This window comes from Lolium rigidum, chromosome 3 (assembly GCF_022539505.1).
Source record: "Lolium rigidum isolate FL_2022 chromosome 3, APGP_CSIRO_Lrig_0.1, whole genome shotgun sequence".
NCBI lineage: Eukaryota > Viridiplantae > Streptophyta > Magnoliopsida > Poales > Poaceae > Lolium > Lolium rigidum.
The window spans coordinates 212,179,161-212,185,996 of NC_061510.1; positions in this window are offsets into that span (position 1 = coordinate 212,179,161).

Below are 6,836 nucleotides of genomic sequence, written 5' to 3' on the forward strand. Positions count from 1 at the left end.
GCATAAACTTGTCTGTTTTCTTCAATAGCTTGTACAGGGGAAGTGCCTTCTCGCCAAGACGGCTAACAAACAGCTTAAAATGTTTGCTTGGTTATTGCTCTCAGACAGGCTTAATACTAAGGACATGATTCAGAGGAGGCACTGGAATGTGACAGACAATTATAATTGTGTTTTGTGTGCTGGGCATGTACATGAAGATAGAGATCATCTTTTCTTTAACTCGCAATTTCGGTGTTAGAGTGTGGAACTATCTCGCAGATATCTTGGGGACAGACATGGTACCATGGTACTGACATACCGAGATGGCAAGGAGGAGTTTTAGACGTTCTTTTTTCACAGAAGTGGTAATCATAGCATGCTGGCATATTTGGAAGGTGAGGAATGCTTACATTTTTGATCATGTTAGACCAAGATTTGCAACATGGCGTGCTCAGCTCATACACGACATATCTCTACACGCACACAGCATTTAAGAAGGATCATAAGGAGGCTTTGTCTGAAGTGGGTGTCATCTCTTGTATAGTGTCCGGTTATATCTCTTGTATAGCCTGAGAGGTGGTGTCCTTTTTTGTTTTTTCTTCTTTTTGTTGTTATTTTTGGACTATGTTTTTTCTCTTTAATCTATAATAAAAGGTGGGGAGCTGTGGGGCTTTTGCCCTACAGTATAAGGTTTCAAAAAAAAAAAAAAGACGGCTAACAAACCTGCTGATTGCTGCGACACAACCAGTGAGCCGTTGCACATCTTTGAGACAAGTTGGCCTTTTTATGCACAAAATTGCCTTGATTTTTTCCGGGTTTACTTCAATGCCCCTGTTAGAGACAATGAAGCCAAGGAGTTTTCCGGCCGGTACGCCAAAGATGCACTTCAGCCGGATTCAACATCATCTTGTACCGACGGAGATTCTCAAAGGTTTTCGTGAGATCGCCGATCAAGTCGGATCCTTTCCGAGTCATGACCGCGATGTCGTCGACGTAGGCGTGTACGTTCCGGCCGATCCGGTCCTTCAAGCACCGCCGCATCGTACGTTGGTAGGTGGCACCTGCGTTTTTCAAGCCAAAGGGCATAGTAACATAGCAGTAAGTGCCAAATGGGGTGATGAATGAGGTCGCCTTTTGGTCAGACTCCTTCATCCGGATCTGGTGATACCCGGAATACGCATCAAGAAAACACGAAGTTCCGCCCTCGCCGTCGAATCAATGACTTGGTCAATGCGCGACAGGGGAAACGGATCTTTCGGGCAACGTTTGTTCAAGCCAGAGTAATCGATGCACATTCTTAGTATTTCAGTATTCTTTTTGGGTACAAGGACGGGATTTGCGACCCAATCAGTGTGGATTACTTCTATTACAAAACCTGCCTCTAGTAACTTTGCTAATTCCATTCCTATGGCGCGGCGCTTCTTATCTCCAAAGCGTCGCATAGCTTGCTTCACCGGTTTAGCCCCCGGATTTATGTTGAGGTAGTGCTCGGCGAGTTCCCTTGGTACTCCGGACATGTCAGAAGGTTGCCATGCGAAGATATCCATGTTAGCGCGGAGAAACTCGACGAGCGTGTCTTCCTATTTGGGGTCCATGTTGGCTCCGATCGAGACTTGCTTGGTAGCGTCATCTTCCTTGAAGTTGACTTTCTTGGTCTCTATCGCGGCCCTGAAGGAGTTTTTCTGTTCGGAGATCTGCTTCTTGGTGGTCTCGCATCTCGGCCGGATCCACCGCGGCTCCGTAGCCTTTCAGCTCTTCTCCGGATATCACGGACTCGCGAAGGCGGCTTCGCCCAACTCGCACTCATGAGCCTTTTTGTAGTCTCCTGGATATGGTGATCATACCGTTAGGACCCGGAATCTTGAGCTTGTTGTAGATGTATCACGCCCTTGCGTGGAACTTGTGGTAGGTGGGCCTGCCGAAGATGACGTGGTAGGAGCTCTTAAAGGGCACAACTTGATGGCGTGTATTTCACACGTTCGTTGGGAACCCCAAGAGGAAGGTATGATGCGCACAACAGCAAGTTTTCCCTCCGAAAGAAAGCAAGGTTTATCGAACCAGGAGGAGCCAAGAAGCACGTTGAAGGTTGATGGCGGCGGGATGTAGTGCGGCGCAACACCAGAGATTCCGGCGCCAACGTGGAACCTGCACAACACAACCAAAGTACTTTGCCCCAACGAAACAAGTGAGGTTGTCAATCTCACCGGCTTGCCGTAACAAAGGATTAACCGTATTGTGTGGAAGATGATTGTTTGCAGAGAAAACAAGAAAACAAGTATTGCAGCAGATTTGTATTTCAAGTATTAAAAGAATGGACCGGGGTCCACAGTTCACTAGAGGTGTCTCTCCCATAAGATAAAAGCATGTTGGGTGAACAAATTACAGTCGGGCAATTGACAAATAGAGAGGGCATAACAATGCACATACATGTCATGATAAGTATAGTGATTTAATTGGGCATTACGACAAAGTACATAGACCGCCATCCAACTGCATCTATGCCTAAAAAGTCCACCTTCAGGTTATCGTCTGAACCCCCTCCGGTATTAAGTTGCAAAGCAACAGTACAATTGCATTAAGTATGGTGCGTAATGTAATCAACAACTACATCCTCGGACATAGCGCCAATGTTTTATCCCTAGTGGCAACAAGACAACACAACCTTAGAACTTTCTCGTCACCGTCCCGTGTGTCAATGCAGGCATGAACCCACTATCGAGCATAAATACTCCCTCTTGGAGTTAAGAGCAAAAACTTGGCCGAGCCTCTACTAATAACGGAGAGCATGCAAGATCATAAACAACACATATGTAATAACTTGATAATTAACATGACATGGTATTCTCTATCCATCGGATCCCGACAAACACAACATAGAGTATTACGGATAGATGATCTTGATCATGTTAGGCAGCTCACAAGATCCAACAATGAAGCACAATGAGGAGAAGACAACCATCTAGCTACTGCTATGGACCCATAGTCTAGGGGTGAACTACTCACTCATCACTCCGGAGGCGACCATGGCGGTGTAGAGTCCTCCGGAGATGAATCCCCTCTCCGGCAGGGTGCCGGAGGAGATCTCCGTAATCCCCCGAGATGGGATTGGCGGCGGCGGCGTCTTCCGGAAGGTTTTCCGTATCGTGGTTTTTCGCATCGTGGGTTTCGCGACGGAGGCTTTAAGTAGGCGGAAGGGCGGAGTCGGAGGGCTGACGAGGGGCCCACACCATAGGGCGGCGCGGGCCCCCCTCTGGCCGCGCGGCCCTATGGTGGCGGCGCCTCGTTGCCCCACTTCGTATCCCTTTCGGTCTTCTGGAAGGTTCGTGGCAAAATAGGACGCTGGGACTTGATTTCGTCCAACTCCGAGAATATTTCGTTACTAGGATTTCTGAAACCAAAAACAGCGTAAAACAAAGAATCGGCACTTCGGCATCTTGTTAATAGGTTAGTTCCGTAAAATGCACGAATATGATATAAAGTGTGCATAAAACATGTAGGTATCATCAATAATATGGCATGGAACATAAGAAATTATCGATACGTTCGGAGACGTATCAAGCATCCCCTAGCTTAGTTCTCGCTCGTCCCGAGCGGTAAAACGATAACAAAGATAATTTCTGAAGTAACATGCCATCATAACCTTGATCATACTATTTGTAAACATATGTAATGAATGCAGCGATCAAAACAATGGTAATGACATGAGTAAACAAGTGAATCATAAAGCAAAGACTTTTCATGAATAGTACTTCAAGACAAGCATCAATAAGTCTTGCATAAGAGTTAACTCATAAAGCAATAAATCAAAGTAAAGGTATTGAAGCAACACAAAGGAATATTAAGTTTCAGCGGTTGCTTTCAACTTATAACATGTATATCTCATGGATAATTGTCAACATAGAGTAATATAACAAGTGCAATATGAAAGTATGTAGGAATCAATGCACAGTTCACACAAGTGTTTGCTTCTTGAGGTGGAGAGAGATAGGTGAACTGACTCAACATAAAAGTAAAGAATGGTCCTTCAAAGAGGAAAGCATCGATTGCTATATTTGCGCTAGAGCTTTTATTTTGAAAACATGAAACAATTTTGTCAACGGTAGTAATAAAGCATATGAGTTATGTAAATTATATCTTACAAGTTGCAAGTCTCATGCATAGTATACTAATAGTGCCCGCACCTTGTCCTAATTAGCTTGGACTACCGGATCTTTGCAATGCACATGTTTTAACCAAGTGTCACAATGGGGTACCTCCATGCCGCCCGTACAAAGGTCTAAGGAGAAAGCTCGCATTTTGGATTTCTCGCTTTTGATTATTCTCAACTTAGACATCCATACCGGGACAACATGGACAACAGATAATGGACTCCTCTTTAATGCATAAGCATGTGGCAACAATTATTATTCTCATATGAGATTGAGGATGAATGTCCAAAACTCGAAACTTCCACCATGATTCATGGCTTTAGTTAGCGGCCCAATGTTCTTCTCTAACAATATGCATGCTCCAACCATTAAGGTGGTAGATCTCTCTTACTTCGTACAAGACGGACATGCATAGCAACTCACATGATATTCAACAAAGAATAGTTGATGGCGTCCCTAAGCATGGTTATCGCACAACAAGCAACTTAATAAGAGATAAAGTGCATAAGTACATATTCAATACCGCAATAGTTTTTAAGCTATTTGTCCCATGAGCTATATATTGCAAAGGTGAATGATGGAATTTTAAAGGTAGCACTCAAGCAATTTACTTTGGAATGGCGGATAAATACCATGTAGTAGGTAGGTATGGTGGACACAAATGGCATAGTGGTTGGCTCAAGGATTTTGGATGCATGAGAAGTATTCCCTCTCGATACAAGGTTTAGGCTAGCAAGGTTATTTGAAACAAACACAAGGATGAACGGTGCAGCAAAACTCACATAAAAGACATATTGTAAACATTATAAGACTCTACACCGTCTTCCTTGTTGTTCAAAACTCAATACTAGAAATTATCTAGACTCTAGAGAAACCAAATATGCAAACCAAATTAGCAAGCTCTAAGTGTTTCTTCATTAATGGGTGCAAAGTATATGATGCAAGAGCTTAAACATGAGCACAACAATTGCCAAGTATCAAATTATCCAAGACATTTTAGAATTACTACATGTAGCATTTTCCAATTCCAACCATATAACAATTTAACGAAGAAGAAACTTCGCCATGAATACTATGAGTAGAGCCTAAGGACATACTTGTCCATATGCTACAGCGGAGCGTGTCTCTCTCCCACAAAGTGAATGCTAGGATCCATTTTATTCAAACAAAACAAAAACAAAAACAAACCGACGCTCCAAGCAAAGTGCATAAGATGTGACGGAATAAAAATATAGTTTCAGGGGAGGAACCCGATAATGTTGTCGATGAAGAAGGGGATGCCTTGGGCATCCCCAAGATTAGACGCTTGAGTCTTCTTATAATATGCAGGGGTGAACCACCGGGGCATCCCCAAGCTTAGAGCTTTCACTCTCCTTGATCATATTGCATCATACTCCTCTCTTGATCCTTGAAAACTTCCTCCACACGAAACTCGAAACAACTCATTAGAGGGTTAGTGCACAATAAAAATTCACATGTTCAGAGGTGACACAATCATTCTTAACACTTCTGGACATTGCATAAAGCTACTGGACATTAATGGATCAAAGAAATTCATCCAACATAGCAAAAGGGGCAATGCGAAATAAAAAGGCAGAATCTGTCAAAACAGAACAGTCCGTAAAGATGGATTTTATTAGGCCACCAGACTTGATCAAATGGAAATGCTCAAATTGAATGAAAGTTGCGTACATATCTGAGGATCATGCACGTAAATTGGCTTAATTTTCGGAGATACCTACAGGGAGGTAGACCCAGATTCGTGACAGCAAAGAAATCTGGAACTGCGCAGTAATCCAAATCTAGTACTTACTTTACTATCAAAGACTTTACTTGGCACACAAAACTCAAAACTAAGATAAGGAGAGGTTGCTACAGTAGTAAACAACTTCCAAGACTCAAATATAAAACAAAAAATACTGTAGTAAAAACATGGGTTATCTCCCAAGAAGTTCTTTCTTTATAGCCATTAAGATGGGCTCAGCAGTTTTAATGATGCACTCGCAAGAAATAGTATTTGAAGCAAAAGAGAGCATCAAGAGGCAAATTCAAAACACATTTAAGTCTAAAATGCTTCCTATGCATAGGAATCTTGTAAATAAACAAGTTCATGAAGAGCAAAGTAACAAGCATAGGAAGATAAAACAAGTGTAGCTTCAAAAATTTCAGCACATAGAGAGGTGTTTTAGTAACATGAAAATTTCTACAACCATATTTTACTCTCTCATAATAATTTTCAGTAGCATCATGAGCAAACTCAACAATGTAACTATCACATAAAGCATTCTTATCATGAGTCTCATGCATAAAATTATTACTCTCCACGTAAGCATAATCAATTTTATTAGTTGTAGTGGGAGCAAATTCAACAAAGTGGCTATCATCATATATAGGAGACATATTGTAATCATAAAAGAAAATTTTCTCCTCAATGCTTGGGGGACTAAAAAGATCATGCTCATCGGAGCCAGCTTCCCCAAGCTTAGAATTTTCCATAGCATTAGCAACAATGGTGTTCAAAGCATCCATAGTAATAACATTCCCATTAGCATGCATATAAAGTTCCATGGGTTTTTTAATTCTCTCTTCAAACACATCATGTCCTAATTCAAGATAAAGTTCATAAAGATCTCTCATATTTTTGTTGTTTTCCATTATGCTTAACTAGTGAAATAAAAACATGCATGATATTAAGTAAAGTAAAACAAG